This window comes from Microcaecilia unicolor, chromosome 1 (genome assembly GCF_901765095.1).
Source record: "Microcaecilia unicolor chromosome 1, aMicUni1.1, whole genome shotgun sequence".
Lineage (NCBI taxonomy): Eukaryota > Metazoa > Chordata > Amphibia > Gymnophiona > Siphonopidae > Microcaecilia > Microcaecilia unicolor.
The window spans coordinates 261,707,071-261,725,436 of NC_044031.1; the positions used below are offsets into that span (position 1 = coordinate 261,707,071).

The 18,366-nt window shown below is 48.0% G+C and overlaps 1 protein-coding gene across 1 annotated transcript in view; it reads left to right on the plus strand.

The window, feature by feature from the left end:
- The window catches only part of STT3B (STT3 oligosaccharyltransferase complex catalytic subunit B), a 284,604-nt gene that overhangs the window by 100,079 nt on the left and 166,159 nt on the right, over positions 1–18,366 (plus strand). The gene's annotated exons all lie outside the window — the stretch shown is intronic.

The window sequence follows — 18,366 nt, forward strand, 5'->3', positions numbered from 1 at the left end:
GTGTCTCCTTTAGTTTCTTTTAATCCGCGCTCTGAAGAGTCACGTCTTTGCTGACCACTCTTTGTTCGGACTCAGGAGACCCATTTTTGCGTTTATCACTTTTATTTTCTCTTACTAATAGTTTGCTTACCCAAAATATTAAAAAAAAAAAATTTTTTTTGCCTCTATTTCTTAGTTTTTCTCCTCTTAAGTTTCATTCTTTTTTTGACGCGGCTGCCCTTTAGGCTGCTCGGACGGGCTGTTTCTTCCCTTTTTGCGCCCCTTTTTTCTTGGCACCATCGAGCCTTTTGATTTCGTGACCACCATTTATCCCTCCATGTCATCGAGGACTCCCAGCGGCTTCAATCGTTGTACTCGCTGCAACCGGACCATCTCAAGTACCGACCCCCACGCGTGGTGTCTCCAGTGTCTTGGGCCCGACCATCTTCTAGCTGCTTGTAAACAATGTAAATTGATGAAAAAACGGGCCCAAGTGGCTCGAGAGGCTTAGCGTGAGAAACTTTTTTCAGATTAGTCCGGTCCTTGGTCTCTGCGTCTAGGGAAGCATCGACATTGGGAGTCCAGGTATTGGCTGCCGAAAGACCGCATTGAGCTGAGAGCAGCAAGGCATCGAGTGGGTCTTCACCTATCTCGAGGCCTACTGCTATGCAGGCCCCCCCGACCCTGAAGAGGCGTTCCAATTCCTCCTCTTTGGTACCAAGGAGTCTCGATGATGGGCGTCGAGCGAAGGCTAAGAAGCACCGTCATCATTCTTCTTCTATGCACGGTACCGAGAGCTCTGGGGAGCCAAGGAAGTCGGCACGAGAGCTCTGGGGAGCCAAGGAAGTCGGCACCTGAGAAGTGTCAGCGCCGGGAGGACCACTCACCCTTCATTCAGGAGGTGCCGATGCGTCGGTCATCTGGCAGCCTGGTACCGGCTTCCAAGCCCCTTCAGACTCTGCAGTGGACTCCTGCACCGGCCCCCCAGCCTTTACCGATGGTAGCTCTCGATGAGCGTATCAGGGACCTTCTTCCGGAGCTTCTGGAAGGGTTGCTTCGCTAATTGCGCCTTCCGTACCGACTGCCAAGGCGGCATCTGGCCCATCGCCTGTGAGGAGGTCCCCGTCCTCGGTACCGCTTGCAGTACCGGAGTCGGCTGCCACCCGGGTTGATTCCCCCTTGATGTCGGTGGAGGAAGCTTCACCGGAGTCCAGGCAGGGGTCGACTTCTCCGACACCCCTCACGAGGTCGTCGATCCTCTACGTCGAGGCAGGCTCGGGTTCGGTCTGCTCTTAGGGAGCTCTTGTCCGATACTGATGAGGAGCGCTCGTGGGAAGATGAGGAAAACCCCAGATACTTTTCGGAGGAAGAGTCATGTGGGGTTCCCTCTGATCCTACTCCGTCAATTAAGAGTAGAATGTCTCCACCTGAAAGTCTCTTTCTCATCTTTTGTTAGGGAAATGTCTAAGGACATTCCATTCCCCATGGAGGTTGTGGATGAGCCCAGGGCCGAGATGCTCGAGGTCTTGGATTATCCTTCTCCGCCTGCTGAGGTTGCTACGGCTTCCTTGCATAATACACTGAGGGAAGTGCTTATGCGAAATTGGTTGTGCCCTCTTTATAATCCAGTTGTCCCAAAAAAATCCGAGTCCCAGTACAGAGTCCATGGAGAGCCTGTAATGGTGAAGGCCCAACTTCCTCACGATTCCATTTTTTTTTGTTACATTTGTACTCCGCGCTTTCCCACTCATGGCAGGCTCAATGTGGCTTACATGGGGCAATGGAGGGTTAAGTGACTTGCCCAGAGTCACAAGGAGCTGCCTGTGCCTGAAGTGGGAATCGAACTCAGTTCCTCAGTTCCCCAGGACCAAAGTCCACCACCCTAACCACTAGGCCACTCCTCCACTCCATGGTGGTGGACTCTGCTCTCAGAGGAGCCAAGAGTTCTAGAGACTATTCCTTGGCGCCCCCAGGCAGAGTCTAGGACCTTGGATTCTTTTGGGAGGAGAATGTATCAGGCTGCTATGCTTGCTGCCAAAATCCAAACCTACCAGCTCTACACAAGTATCCACTCGCGGAACTCGGTGAGGCAACTGGCCAGTTTAGTTGAAGCACTTCTCCGGAGCTTGCTGAACCTTTTCACCAGGTGGTCAGGCAGCAGAAGGCATGTCGCAAATTCCTGGCCGGGGGTCTTACGACACTTTTGATGTGGCATCCCAAGTAGCTGCTCAAGGTATAGTGATGCGCAGACTCTCATGGCTGAGTGTCTCTCACCTGGATCAGAAGACCCAGCAGTGAATGGTGGATGTTCCTTGCTGGGGGGATAATCTTTTTGGTGAAAAAGTAGAGGACATGGTTGATCAGATCAAAAAGCATCATGATGCCATGGATTCTCTCTCCCGCCGGACGTCTTATGCTACCGCCTCCTCTTCTAGGAGGTTTTTTGGAGGGAAGAGGAGTGCTCCCTATTCGTATAACAGGCGTAGGTACACTCCTGCTTCTCGGCAGCCGGTTCAGGCTCATCCCCAGCATGCGCGTTCCCATCAACGCCGTGCTCCTAAGGCCCCTAGGGCTCCCCAGCAAAAGCAAGGGACGGGCTTTTGACTGGCTCCAGTGCAGCATACCATCGGAAAAAGTGTCTGTGCCGGATGGCTTGCCTGTTGGGGGGAGGTTGATATTTTTTCACCAAAGGTGGCCTCTTATAACCTCCGACAGGTGGGTTCTTAAGATAGTCCGGTTAGGATACAGTCTTAATCTGGTATCCAAGCCTCCAAATTGCCCACCGGAGGCTCAGTCCTTCAGCTTCCAGCACAAGCAGGTACTTGCAGAGGAACTCTCCGCCCTTCTAAAGGCCAATACGGTCAAACCCATTCCACCTGGGGAAGAAGGGCTGGGATTCTATTCCAGGTACCTCCTTGTGCAAAAGAAAACGGGGGATGCGTCCCATCCTAGACCAAAGGGCCTGAACAAATTCCTTCTCCGAGAGAAGTTCAGGATGGTTTCACTGGGCACCCTTCTTACCATGATTTAGGAAAACGATTGGCTATGCTCTCTTGACTTAAAAGATGCCTACACTGACATCTTGATACTCCCAGCTCACAGGAAGTATCTTCGATTCCGACTGGGAACTCAGCACTTTCAGTTCTGTGCACTGCCCTTTGGCCTAGCATCTGCACCCAGGGTCTTCACAAAGTGCTTGGCAGTTGTCGCAGCATCGCTACGCAGACTGGGAGTGCATGTGTTCTCTTATCTCGACGATTGGCTGGTGAAGAGCACCTCGGAGGCAGGAGCTCTACAGTCCATGCGGATGACTATTCAACTACTGGAGCTACTGGGGTTTATAATCAATTATCCCAAGGCCCACCTTGTCCAGGTACAGAAATTGGAGTTCATTGGAGCTCTGTTGGGACACACAGACATTCTCGAGGCAAGGGCAGACAATCTCCTGGCCCTAGTGTCCTTGGTTCGAGTGTCTCAACAGATCACAGCTCGGCAGATGTTGAGACTTTTAGGGCACATGGATTCCACAGTTCATGTGACTCCCATGACGCACCTTACATATGAGATCAGCTCAATGGACCCTAGCTTCCCAGTGGTGCCAGGCCACAGGGGATCTAGAGGATATGATCCATCTCTCCACCGAATTTTGCAGTTCCCTTCAGTGGTGGACCATTCGATCCAATCTGACCTTGGGACGTCTATTCCAAATTCCTCAGCCGCATCCCTCCTAGGTTGGAGAGCTCATGTAGATGGACTTCACACTCAAGGAGCTTGGTCTTTTCAGGAAAAGGATCTTCAGATCAACCTCCAGGAATTACAAGCGATCTGGAACGCTCTCAAGGCTTTCAGAGATCAGCTGTCCAATCAAATTATTTTAATTCAGACAATCAGGTTGCAATGTATTACACCAACAAGCAGGGGGGAGCACCAGATCTCGCCCTCTGTGTCAGGAAGCCATCCAGATGTGGCTTTGGGCACACCACCACGGCATGTTTCTCCAGGCCACGTATCTGGCAGGCGTCAAAAGCAGTCTGGCTGACAGGTTGAGCAGAGTCGTGCAACCTCAGAGTGGTCTCTGAACATGGATGTTGTCCACAAGATCTTCCGGGAGTGGGGCACCCCCTCGGTGAATCTTTTTGCCACTCAGGAAAATCACAAAGTCCCTCAATTCTGTTCCAGACTTCAGGCCCACGACAGACTAGTGTCAGATGCCTTTCTCCTGCATTGGGGGACAGGCCTTCTGTATGCATATCCTCCCATACCTCTAGTAAGGAAAACTTTGCTGAAACTCAAGCAAGACCATGGAACCATGATTCTGATTGCACCTTTTTGGCCCCGTCAGATCTGGTTCCCTCTTCTGGAGTTGTCCTTCAAAGAACCGTGGAGATTGGACTGTTTTCCGACCCTCATCACACAGAACGAGGGGTCGCTTCTACATCCCAACCTCCAGTCTCTGGCTCTCATGGCCTGGATGTTGAGAGCTTAGAGGTTGCTTCTTTGGGTCTGTCGGAGGGTGTCTCCCGAGCCTTGCTTGCTTCCAGGAAAGATTCCACGAAAAAGTGTTATTCTTTCAAATGGAGGAGGTTTGCCGTCTGGTGTGACAGCAAGGCCCTAGATCATCGCTCTTGTCTTACACGGTCCCTGCTTGAATACCTTCTACACTTATCAGAGTCTGGTCTCAAGACCAACTCCATAAGGGTTCACCTTAGTGCAATTAGTGCTTATCAACGTGTAGACGGTCAGCCTATCTTTGGACAGACTTTAGTTTTTCACTTCATGAGTGGTTTGCTTTTGTCAAAGCTCCCTGTCAAACCTCCACCAGTGTCATAGGATCTCAACGTCGTTCTCACCCAGCTGATGAAAACTCCTTTTGAGCCACTGAATTCCTGCCATCTGAAGTACTTGACCTGGAAGGTTATTTTCTTGGTGGCTGTTACTTCAGCTCGTAGAGTCAGTGAGCTCCAAGCCTTGGTAGTTCATGCACCTTATATCAAGTTTCACCATAACAAAGTAGTCCTCCGCACTCACCCTAAGTTCTTGCCGAAGGTGGTGTCGGAGTTCCATCTGAACCAATCAATTGTCTTGCCAACGTTTTTTCCCTGTCCACATACCTGCCCTGGTGAGGACAAGTTGCACACCTTGGACTGTAAGAGAGCATGGGCCTTTTACGTGGAGCGGATTAAGCTCTACAGACTGCCCAATTGTTTGTTTCTTTTGATCCCAACAGGAGGGGACTTGCCATCGGAAAATGCACCATCTCCAATTGGCTAGCAGATTGCATTTCCTTCACTTATGCCCAAGCTGGGCTCACTGTGGAGGGCTATGTCACGGCTCATAATGTCAGCCATGGCTGCGTCAGTGGCTCACTTGAAGTCAGCTTCTATTGAAGAGATTTGCAAGGCTGCGACGTGGTCTTCAGTCCACACATTCACATCTCACTACTGCCTTCAGCAGGATACCCGACACGACAGTCGGTTTGGACAGCCGGTGTTGCAAAATCTGTTCGGAGTTTAGAATCCAACTCCACCCTCCTAGGCCCATTTATGTTCTGTTCCAGGCTGCACTCACTTAGTTGTGTTTCTTCTTAGGTCAATCTAAGTTATGTTCTTGCCGTTGCGAGGCCCAATTGACCAATCTTCTTTGTTTTGAGTGAGCCTGTGGGCTAGGGATACCCCATCAGTGATAATATTCAGCCTGCTTGTCTTTGGAGAAAATGAAGATACATACCTGTAGCAGGTATTCTCCGAGGACAGCAGGCTGAATATTATCACAACCCACCCTCCTCCCCTTTGGAGTTGTTCCTCTTCTCTTTGCGTCGCGGGTGGGAACCTTCTTGCGCATGCGTGGTGCATCTTCACCCGCACAATGTCGCGTTCTCGAAAGTTCTTATTTTTTTATAAGTTCCGGGCTCCTGGGCCATCGCGGACGATGACCCATCGGTGATGATATTCAGCCTGCTGTCCTCGGAGAATACCTGCTACAGGTATGTATCTGCATTATTTTGAGGTATGTTAATTTTATGGAATAACTAAAATGTTTTGATATTTATCATAACTAGCAGACACTTGTGAAGCATTTGCAGAAGCCTCCATGCTCGATTTCCCCAACCTATGTCATCACCCATTTCACTGGGGTGTTCTAGTACTTGCATTGACACACTGCTGGTCACTAACAGACTCCACTATATCAGCCTAAAAGTACTGTGTATATTGTGATGATCAGACACTGTTACTCACCAGCATCATCAGGAATGATGGAACCTCAGTAGAAATTACCTTATCGTAGGGACTCGGGGAGCAAATAGGGAAAGATCTGCTAAAAAGCCCTGGCTGTATCACTCTCCTCAAACCCACTGAGTTGGATGGTAGAGCTGTCATTTGGAAATAGAGTTCCCATGAGCACCTGGGGTTAGGATCCTGTCAGGCAGGTGTGTAATCCTGTCCCTTTCCCCTGGGGAGGGGAAAACACTTCAGCCCTAGAGGCTGGAATAAGAGAGACAATGAAACTTAAATATAGGCGCAACCAGTAAAATTCTTTATTGGTATCTCACATAACGCTAAAAGTTAGTGCTCTCAAACAAAGTAAAGTTTCTTAACTTAAAACAGGGCAATTAACAAAAGAACGTGGCTAAGTATGCAGGCAGCTGATATCCCCCTGAAAGAAAGCACAAACTGGACTTTACTCACTCCCACACATGCTTATGAAGGGATAGCAAAAGGAAAAAAAATGATCACTGCTTTCAGTTCAGACAACCTCTGCTGGGAAGCAAGGAAAAGAATGTTTAAAAAGATATGACTTTTCTATCCCCAGATCAATTGCCCCAAATAATAAATGTTTACTCTCAAAACGGCGCTCTTATCAAGTAACACAGACTGTTTGCAACTAAGAAAAATATCCCCCTTTCCTCTAAGTGATGTCACAAGAAACCTGGACAAATAGTCTCCCTATCTGTACAATAAACTCTCCAGCACTTTGTCTCACTTTATTCTAAAGTTCAAACAGTAATAAATGCTGTGCTGAGCTTTTAGCCCTCGCACAAATCCTTCCTTGGACCAGGACAAGAAAGAGTTAGACTTTAGGAATCTGTTTCCTTGTCATCAAGCAGATGAATCCATTATGAGTGGGTTGTGTCCATCAGCCAGCAGGGGGAGATAGAGAGCACTGAAAAACCATAGTGCCTCATGGCCAGCTAGCTCCATCTGCCTCTTCAGTATTCTCTATCTCCCCAGCAGGGTGGACACAGCTTGTTCAAGCTGTTTCAGAAATCTGCATGGGGTGGCTCCTGTGCTGTTGCCAGTTGTAGCAGGGGTGTTGTGGCTGATGCCCACTTTAAAGGCACATAGGTACGCCCTTTCCCTGCCTTACCTGGCCCCCGATGTGGATGTAGACACATAGGCAAGCCCTGTCCCTGTCTTTGCCCACGCTGTGGATGCAGGCACATAGGTTTGCCCTTTCACTGCCTTTCCCACTCTACTGATCCTCCGGAGTGGAAAAAGTTGCCTCTTGCGCTGTTGCCTCTAACTTTCCTCACAGCGTCAAAAAACAAAAAAAAAGTCGCTTTGCGCTGTGGCGCTGCGATCCAATAAAAGAGGCTTTCCTTCAGTTTGTGCAGCAGATCGGAGCTCTGTCGACTCGATCCGGAGAGGTAAGAGCATTTTGAAGCTCCTCTGGGGTGGGCCCGCGTTCGGGGCGATTTTGGCGCGAATCTGCCACTTTGAATTTCCTGCCGTTTTTGGCGATGGCTGCGGAGGTTGTAAAGCGCTGTTCCCATTGTGGCAAGCGCAGATCAGCAGCAGGGCTCTGTAAATCGTGCTTTTCTGATGTCAGAGCCGGCCCGAGCATGGCGAGCGAGGTTTCTTCCCGCTCTGTGGAGCTGGCAGCGGGCACCATTTTGGAACAGCATGGCGCGACCCCCGCTGAGGCGGAGGGGTGTGAGCCTGGAGGGGAGCCTCGAATGGAGGCTAATATGAGAGCCATTTCCCCCGGACTGGAACCGGGAGGCCAGGGTGAGCCATTCTCCCCTGAATTTGTTTTGCTTCTGCATAAAGCATTTATGTTAAAAAGAGCTCTCCCACAGGGGTCTCAATCGGCCCAGCTGCCTATGTCCCCTCCAGTAGAGCCCGGCCTTGAATTACCGTCAGGTGCGTTTTCCCCTGACAGATGGCCGCAGGACAAGTGCAGAAGGGTGGATTCCCCTTCAGAGAGTGGTGCACCCCCCCCCCCCCCCCCCCCCCCCCCCCCGTGGTCTGGATGTGAGGAGTCTGAGGGGTCTGGCAGGCCCTCATGGTCTGGAGAGCCAGAGGAAGGTGCAGGATTGCCACTGGATCCAGATGATCCTTCTGTGGTGAGGATTTTCCACCGCAATGAGCTGCCAGCGCTGATTTCTAATGCACTGCAGGTCCTCTCTATCGAAGATCCTGTGAGTGCTGAGCTCTCCTCTGCTAATCCGAGGATGACAAGTACTAAGAAGCCTGCTTGAGCCTTTCCTTTGCATGACTCCATCCAAGAGCTTATTTCAGCTCCATGGGCTGACCCCGAGGGGCCTTTGAAAGTTGCCAGTGCTATAGGGAAATTATACCCTCTAAGTGAGGAGAATTTGGTGTGCCTAGCTGTGCCTAAAGTGGATGCCCTAGTCATAGCTGTGACAAAGAGAACTACCCTCCCGGTTGAAGGAGGAGTTGGCCTGAAGGACATGCAGGACCGACACCTTGAATCAGCTATAAAACGGTCCTTTAAGATTTCAGGCCTATCCTTACAGGCGTCTGCATGCAGCTGTTACGCTGCCCGAGCCTGCCTTGCTTGGTTACAACAGGCAGTGGAACAGCCCGGAGATGGAGCGTAGCCCCTTGCGGAGGTGGCACCGCGGATGGAATCGGCCTTGTCTTTCTTGGCTGACGCCCTTTATGATCTGGTCAGAGCTTCGGCTAGGCGGCTTGCCGCCTGTTGTGGCTACTGCATTGGGCGGCTGACATGGCCTCTAAGCAAAGGTTGGTGAAGTTGCCCTATCGAGGCCTTCTCCTATTTGTTGAGGAGTTGGAGAACATTGTTAAAGGCCTGGGGGATGCTAAACCCCAGCGCTTACCCGAGGACAGGCCGCGGCCTTCCTCCAAGGGTCAGGCGGTTCCCTCCTCTTACAGACCTCGCTTCAGAGAAGCTCGAAGGTACCGCCTGGGGCATTCTGCTGGGTTCACTTCTCGTGCCCGTTTTCAGCAGAGGAACTCCTTTCGCTCTGACAAGCATTCCGCAGCAGCTGGCTCAAGACCTGGAGTTCAAGGGTGACCCTCTCAATGATGGTGCGCCGGCCCTCTCCACGCTCCCTGTTATAGGAGGATGACTTTCCCTCTTTCACGAGGAGTGGGCCAAGATTTCCTCAGATCAGTGGGTCTTGGACCTGATCAGAGATGGCTACAGAATATAATTCAATGCCCCGATAAGAGACGTGTTTGTGGAGTCCCGATGCAGTTCTGCCGCCAAACGGGCGGCGGTAGAGGAGACCTTACAAGGCTTGATTCACCTGGGGCGGTGTGCTCGGTGCCTACCGCCGAGCTTGGCTGGCCGGTACTCCATTTACTTTGTGGTGCCGCGAAAAGGAGGGTCTTTTCAGCCTATCCTAGACTTAAAAGAAGTCAACAAGTCTCTGAGAGTGCAGCATTTTTACATGGAAACCCTGCGCTCCGTCATTGCGGTGGTACAGCCAGGAGAGTTTCTCACATCTCTGGACCTGAAAGAAACTTACTTGCAAATACCAATTTGGCTCCCGCACCAGAGGTTTCTGCGTTTTGCGGTGATGGGAAAACATTTCCAGTTTCGGGCCTTGCGTTTTGGCCTCGCCACAGCTCCCCGAACCTTTTCAAAAGTAATGGTGGTAGTAGCTGCCTTTCTCAGGCAAGAGGGTATCCGGTTCCCCTGTACCTAGACAACTGGCTCATCAGAGCGGACTCTGCAGAAGAGAGTCGTCATGTTACAGCCAGAGTGGTCTCAGTACTGCAATCTCTGAGTTGGGTCGTCAATTTAGCCAAAAGTCACCTGACCCCCTTTCAATCTCTAGAATATTTGGGGGTCTGGTTCGACACAGCCTCAGGGTATGTCTTTCTACCCGAGCAAAGGCGGTGCAAGCTTCAGAACCAGGTCCGTCTGCTGCTGAGGATGCCTTGCCCGCGAGCTTGGGACATTGTCCAGCTGTTGGGGTCGATGACGGCCACTTTGGAAGTGGTGCCTTGGGTGAGAGCGCACCTGAGACCTCTGCAGTGCTCCCTGCTTCAACGATGGTCTCCAATATCTCTGGATTATCAATGCAGACTCACGTGGCTCCCTGCGTCCCGACTCAGTATGGAGTGGTGGCTCTCAGCCAGCATGCTGCGGCGAGGAATGCTGCTAGCGCTCCCCGATTGGTGCCTGGTGGTAACAGATGCCAGCCTGAAGGGCTGGGGTGCACATTGCCGGGGAAGGCATCCCCAGGGTCTCTGGACACCCGAGGAGTCGGCATGGGCCATCAATCGCTTGGAGTTGAAAGCAATTTTCCAGGCGCTTCTGGCCTTTCAATTGACCCTGGAAGGATTGGCTGTCAGAGTTCTGTCGGACAACACGACAGCAGTGGCCTACATAAATCGACAAGGTGGCACTCAGTGTCAAGCACTGGCCGCAGAGGCCGTTCAGATATGCCACTGGGCCGAGCTACATCTGCAGTTTCTGTCAGCAGCTCACATTGCAGGTCAGAGCAACGTGCAAGCCGATTATCTAAGCAGGAATCAAATCGACCCAACGAAGTGGGAACTTGCAGATGAAGTATTCCTGCAGATCTGTGCCAAATGGGGGACGCCCGTAGCAGATCTTATGGCTTCAAGTGCAAATGCCAAAGTCCCGTGCTTTTACAGCAGACAGAGAGATCCTCGCTCGGCGGGGTTGGATGCCCTGGCTCAACCCTGGCCTTAGGGCCTCCTGTATGTGTTCCCTCCGTGGCCCTTGATAGGGCGAGCTCACCTGCGGATTCGGCTACATCAAGGAGAGGTGGTTCTCATCACCCCGGATTGGCCCAGGAGGCCGTGGTATGCGGACCTTCGGCGGATGCTGGTGGAGGCTCCCTGGCCTTTACCTCTGGTACCGAATCTGTTGTCGCAGGGCTCGGTTACCATGGAGGACGCTTGCCGCTTTGGTCTTACGGCTATTGAGAGGGCGCAATTGAGAGACAAGGGCTATTCCAGTAAAGTCATTTCCACTCTCCTACAGGCCCGCAAGCGTTCCACTTCCGTGGCTTATGCCAGGATTTGGCGCCAATTTGAGGCTTGGTGTGCTTCTTAAGCGATCACACCCATGTGGGCTTCTGTCTCGCCGATACTTGACTTTTTGCAGGATGGTTTACAAAAAGGCTTGGCCTATAATTCCCTGCGTGTACAAGTGGCAGCCTTAGCATGTTTTCGAGGGAAGGTCGCTGGCCTCTCTCTGGCTGCTTGCCCGGATGTGACACGGTTTCTCAGAGGGGTGCTTCGGCTCCGTCCTCCCGTGCGGGCTCCCTGTCCGGCCTGGAACCTGGGGTTAGTTTTAAAGGCCCTTCAGTGTTCACCCTTCGAGCCGCTTAGGCGAGCTTCGGAGAAGGATGTGACCTTAAAAACGGTCTTTTTGGTGGCCATTACGTCGGCAAGACGGGTATCTGAGCTCCAGGCACTGTCCTGTCGAGACCCATTTCTGCAATTTTCAGAGTCCAGAGTTATGGTACGTACAGTGCCTTCCTTCATGCCAAAGGTGGTTTCAGCGTTTCACCTAAACCAGCCTATTTTTCTGCCTTCCTTTTCTAAAAAGGAATTTCTAGAATCATTTGGGCAGTTGCACCTTCTGGATGTGCGAAGGGCTCTGTTGCTATATCTGCGCATGTCAAATGCCTTCAGGACCTCTGTCCATCTTTTTGTTCTATTGTCAGGTCCGCGCAGAGGGTCTCCAATGTCTAAGGCCACTATAGCCCGTTGGCTCAAAGAAGCTATTTTTTTCAGCATATTTGCTGTCTGGCCGGCCTCCGCCTGAAACCTTTAAGGCACATTCCACAAGAGCGATTTCCTCTTCCTGGGCTGAAACTGGAGCACTCTCTCTTCAAGAGATATGCAGTGCAGCGACATGGGCTTCTAAGCTCTCTTTTGCCTGACTTTACAGGCTGGATGTGGCTGCTAGGAGAGACACAAATTTTGGAGCACAAGTGCTGGTGCGTGGTGTAGCTTGTTCCCACCCTATCTAGGGATTGCTTTGATACATCCCACTCGTAATGGATTCATCTGCTTGATGACAAGGAAGGGAAAATGAGGTTCTTGCGGGGGAGGGGTTTTTCCCAGAGTTTATTTTGCTTCTCCATCAGGCGTTTTTGTTGAAAAAGGCCTTGCCGCCCCTCACGCTGCTGCGACAGCTTCGGCCTTTGATTCTCTCAGGGAGTCTGGTGGTAACCAAGAGATTTTGGGTTTTTCCCCAGAGGATTTCTCCTCCCTTAAAAAGCCTAGGCTTTCTTTGGGGTCTGAGGAGGGGTCCTGCATAGGGTCGCTTGCAGCTTCCTCCGTGGTGGCTCTCTTGGAGCAGACGGGGGTAGAGGCCAACCGGAAGACTCTTCCGCCGTGAGGCTTTTCCATAAGGAGGAGTTGTCCTCCTTTATCTCCCAGGCACTGGAAGCCCTGAATATAGAAGACCCTGAGGTTGCGGCTTCTCAGGCGGTCAACCCCAAGATGGCTAGTACCAGACGACCTTCTAAGGCCTTTCTGGTACATGAAGCTATTGAAGAGTTGATTTCAGCCTAGTGGGCAGATCTGGATGGGGGGCTGAAAGTAGCCAGGGCTATGGCCAGGCTGTATCCAGTTTCAGCGGACCGTTTAGAACATTTTGCTCTACCTAGGGTAGATGCCCTGGTGACAGCAGTCACTAAGAAGATTTCTCTTCCAGTGGAAGGTGGTGTGGCACTTAAGGATATGCAAGACAGATGGCTAGACAACTCTTTAAATCGTGCCTTTGAGGTGGCCGCTTTGATACTTCAAGCTTCTGTTTGTAGTTCTTATGCGGCTAAAGCTTGTCTGTTGGCTACATTCTGTCATGGATTCGATTTTGGAGTGTGATATGCTGGGAACTCCTCAGATGTCGCTGATGGATATATATTTTTGTTACATTTGTAACCCGCACTTTCCCACTCATGGCAGGCTGAATGCGGCTTACATGGGGCAATGGAGGGTTAAGTGACTTGACCAGAGTCACAATGAGCTGCCTGTGCCTGAAGTGGGAATCGAACTCAGTTCCTCAGTTTCCCAGGACCACAAGTCCACCACCCTAACCAGTAGGCCACTCCTCCACTCTTGGGCTGGCGTACTTGGGGGATGCCTTGTATGATTTGGTCTGTGCTTCGGCCAAACTCATGGCCTTGACCGTTTCCTCTTGGCGTCTTCTGTGGCTCCGTCATTGGGCCGCAGATATGGCCTCTAAGCAACGGCTCATTAAATTGCCTTTCCGAGGGAAATTGCTTTTTGGGCAAGACCTAGAAAGGAGCCTCGAGGTCACGTTTCAGAGAGACTTGCCGGTATCGCTCGGAGCGGTCCAACGCAGCCTTTTAGCATCCTCGTTTTGGGCAGCGTTCTTCCTTTCACAACGAGAAGCGTCCGGCTGGACCCCCCTCTTGTCATGGGGCTCCTTCTCGGGCCTCCCAATGATGGGATTCAGGTCCACTTGGGAGGAGAGCAGATCGGTAGTCGGCTTTCTCTGTTTCTTCCAGATTGGGCCAGAATTACTTAGGACTAGTGGGTCCTCTGTGCTGCGAGAAAGTTACAAGCTAGAATTCTTCTCTCCCGTCGCAGACTTTTTTTCTGGAGTCCTGCTGTGTATCGCGGGCCAAGAGGACAGCAGTTCTGCAGTGTTTGCAAGACCTGCTAAGGATAGGGGCTATCGTGCCTGTTCCCCCTCTCGAAAGGCGCACAGGTTGGTACTCCATCTTCTTTGTGGTTCCACAGAAGGGAGGGGCTTTTCAGCCTATTCTCAATCTTAGAAAAGTAAACCAGGTTTTGCGGGTTCGTCACTTCCGCATGGAGACATTAAGGGCAGTTATTGTTGCTGTTCAACCTGGCGAGTTTTTGACGGCTCTTGATTTGAGGAAAGCTTACCTGCATATTCCCATTTGGCAGCCCCATCAGAGATTTCTCAGATTTGCGGTGCTGGGTCAGCACTTCCAGTTTTGGGCCCTTCCTTTCAGAATGGCCACTTCCCCATGCACTTTTTCCAAGGTCGTGGTGGTGGTGGCGGCGTTCCTGCAGAAGGAGGGGATTCGAGTGCATCCATATCTTGACTGGCTGATTCGGGCGACGACAGCAGAGGAGAGTCGAGTGGTCACCGATCGAGTGATTGCGGTGTTGCAATCCTTAGGTTGGGTGATCAATATGGACAAGTCATCTGGTTCCTATTCAGAGTCTGGAGTATCTTGGAGTGCAATTCGATACGAAGCGGGGGAAGGTGTTTCTCCCCGAGGGGCAAAGGATCAAATTGCTTTCTCAGGTACGGACCTTATTGAGTCGTCGCACTCCCCCAGTGTGGGACTATGTTTAGCTCCTCGGTTCCATGACGACAACCTTGGAGGTCATTCTATGGGCAAGGGCTCACATGTGGCCTCTTCAGAATTTCCTTTTGAGGAAATTGCTGGATTATCAACGACGCCTTCCTTGGTCGAGCCGGACCAGGGACAGTCTCGCGTGGTGGCTCCGGTCAGCCAATTTGCAGAAGGGTGTTTCTCTGGCATCTCCCAATTGGAGTTAACTTAGTCTAAGTGCTTTGAAAATATACCTCTATATGTCATTCCAGAAACTGCTGAAAAAATTCTTGATATGCACTGCTTTTAATAACAACAAAATATGATTCAACTGTTAACGATATCTGTCTTCAATGCTTCTCTAATATTAATAATCTATGCTTAATATTAACCTTTTATTGTTAGTGCTGTTTATTGCTTGTAGGGCACGTTGAACCCTAGCCAAAGGAGCCAACTCTGTGGGTGCTTGAGCACCCCCAATATTGAGAAAATTCCTTGTATGTGTCCAGGGAGGGGTTATTTCTACTGGGCTTAGCACCCCTAATAATTTTGAAAAGTTGGCTCCTATGACCCGAGCTAGTTTGGAATAATGTGGGGTATAAATATCATAAATAAAATAAATATCACTGTTAGATTTTCAATACTGTCAAAACTGGAACTCTGACTCTATCCTAGAGAGCAATAACTATTGGAAGCAGAATATTATCAGTACTTAATATACATGAGTCAGGATTTTTTTTAAACATCTTTTTATTAAGAATCAAACCAATTTACAAATAAGATACCAAATTTTCATTGGTATCATGTATCATACATCATACACACTACTCTGCACCCCATGATTCCTTCTTGAGAATATTATTTATTTATTTAATTTATAAATGCCTAATTCTCAATGGTTTAAATTGTGATATTCTTCCCGTATTGACTTTGATTTTATTAATAGAATAGAAACATTGACAAAATAATTATTTCAAATCGCCTCGATAATCAAGACTTCTTTGAGAAACGTTCAGAGCAACCCTCAGAGGAGAAGTAATTAGTTTTCTTTCCTGGGAAGAAAATAACCAGAATTTAAAAGAATAGAAAAACATATTCCTGAGCTACAATTCTGTAGTAACAAAAAGAAAAAAAACCCCACAGTAATAAAACTAATTCAAACCAAATTTATGTGTAACAAAATTATTAGTAAAACACCTGGACATAAAATCTTTATTCAGAAAACAGGCCAGTATATATAGGAGATAAAAAAAAAAAAGCTAGTAGAATTTACAGATAATTTAAATTCTTCAAAGTATTAAAGCTTTGTGTATTACACAAGCTTTTACCAGTATGGAGATGAGGTGATTTCAACCAACATCTTGTAAAGGAAGAGCAACACATTTTGTTCAGTACTGTACAATTTTCAGGTCTTAAGTAATCTGTCTTTCTATTATGTTGAGATTTAATCACTTTGAGATTTATTACCTAGAGAAATAATTTTATGATTTTGATATATATTCTATGTAGTCTAATCCTGTAGTCTAGATCAAATATTGCCTTTTATGTGTTGACAATTTGATTGTATATATACACCTATTTGTATTCATTTATTTTTATTCTTTGTTTTAGAACAAGTGATTATATTTTTAAAATAGTATTCCTCCTTTTTTTTCTTAAAGAAAACTTTTTTTTTAAAGATGTTTTTAGTGTTATTTTAGATTTTTATTTTTAGCAATGTCATAGTTTTTCATGGGAACACGGTATTTATAATGGCAGTATTACTAAATGGTCTCGGTATTCAATTTGGCACACTGCTAAATGCTGCAAAAGCTTACTTTCAGGTAAAAACGCTGTCTTCATAAATTGTTTTACTTTCATCTTGTTTTAAGTGGTATTTTAAGTCAAGAATGCAAACATTTTTTGTTTTGTGCTGCCCAGGACATTTACCCTGCCCCCACTCCCCGTTTACTAACCCCACGCTAGCAGATGCCAGTGCGCTAATTCTGACGTAGCCATTTCACTTTGGGTTTTGTCTTCATTGCCATGGGGCTTAGCAAACAGGGGTTTAGAATTATAAAAATAGTGTTTGAGGATTTTACATGAAATGTGATTTTTTTTTCATTATGCACTGTTCTACCACTTAATATATACAAAGAGCAGTCCTATAAAACCGAGAGCGTTTATGTACACTGACTGCTAATTTAAAGTCAAAGTGCCTCAAAATGTGGTTGTTTCAGACGTTTTCGAAATGTGATTTCTCTCATTTTCTGCTTAATGTATAATAGAGAAGTGCTACAGAGCTAAGAACTTAAGTGTGTTCGCTGCCTGGTAATTTATTCAGATTCTCATAAATATTTTCCTTGGCACTCTATTTTTAATGAGATCAATAATGGAATCCTTTAAAGGGCCCTTTTACTATGCCATGGTATATATGATGATGATGCAGGTGCTGTGACGCCGAAACATGTTGTGCTGTTTTAGTAGTTAGTCTGGGTATATATATCTGAAACCACCTTTTGTCTTGAAAGTTCTAATAAAATTTCATTTGAGCCTTCTTGAGTTGGCCTACTGCCCCATTTGTTCTCTGCAATTTTTATTGCCTCTCTTTTACTGACAATCAGAATGTATAAACAAGAATTCTGAAGTTGAGAAGTACTCAAAACACTCTCCCAATCAAATTGGCGTAGGCTGTCATATCTGAAATTTTTTTTTCAAAATTAATTCACTACCTGGCGATAAAGCTCCAGGCCTGGATTGGTTTACTTTGGAATTTTACAATTTTTTTTAGGAAAACTTGGGACCTTTTTACTAAGTTGTGGTTAAAAAATAGCCTTGGTACATCTTTACCATTTGCTAATGTTGCCATTGACACAGCCGTTTAAAAAAATTAGTGCGTGAGCACTTTCCAGCACCTATTTTGTAGGTGGTAAGGACTCGTGTCATAATCAGCGTGGGATAATGTACATGTGCTAATTAACAGAGAAACGCCCTCACTCTACCCTCCCAGACACGCTCCCTCGGCAAAAAAAAAAAATTTTAGCATGCGGTTTGCGTGCGCAGATTGGGTTTATGCTAGTGCTTACTACAGCCTGGTATAAGGGCCTCTTTGTCCCCAATTTATAATAACTTTTTACTTACCTATATCTTAATACTAAAAGGAATGGAGGAGTGGCCTAGTGGTTAGAGCACCAGTCTTGAAATCCAGAGGTGGCCGGTTCAAATCCCACTGCTGCTCCTTGTGAACTTGGGCAAGTCACTTAATCCTCCATTGCCTCAGGTACAAACTTAGATTGTGAGCTCTCCTGGGACAGAGAAATATCCAGAGTACCTGAATGTAACTCACCTTGAGCTACTACTGAAAAAGGTGTGAGCAAAATCTAAAATAAATAAATAAAAAGCAACCTAATTTTACAGAAGCTAAAGTCCCAAAGCCGGTTGTGATTTCATTAAAGTTCAGAATTATAGAACAATTTATTTACTTAATAGTGACTAAAATTTTAACTAAAATTCTGGACACTTGATTAACTAACACAAAAATCAAGTGGGCTTCATGAAAGGGCACCTTATAAGAGACAGTCTGAAACTCTACAACTTTAATTATATAGTATATAAACTTCAAGAGTCAGTAGTAGTGCTGTCAGTGCTGAAAGTCTCATTCAGTTCCATCACTACTACTACTACTTAACATTTCTAGAGCGCTACTAGGGTTACGCAGCGCTGTACAAATTAACGAATAAGGACGGTCCCTGCTCAGAAGAGCTTACAATCTAAAGGACGAAATGTCAAGTTGGGGTAGATGAGATTTCCTGAGAAGAGATGTAGTGATTAGGTGCCGAAGGCGATATTGAAGAGGTGGGCTTTGAGCAATGATT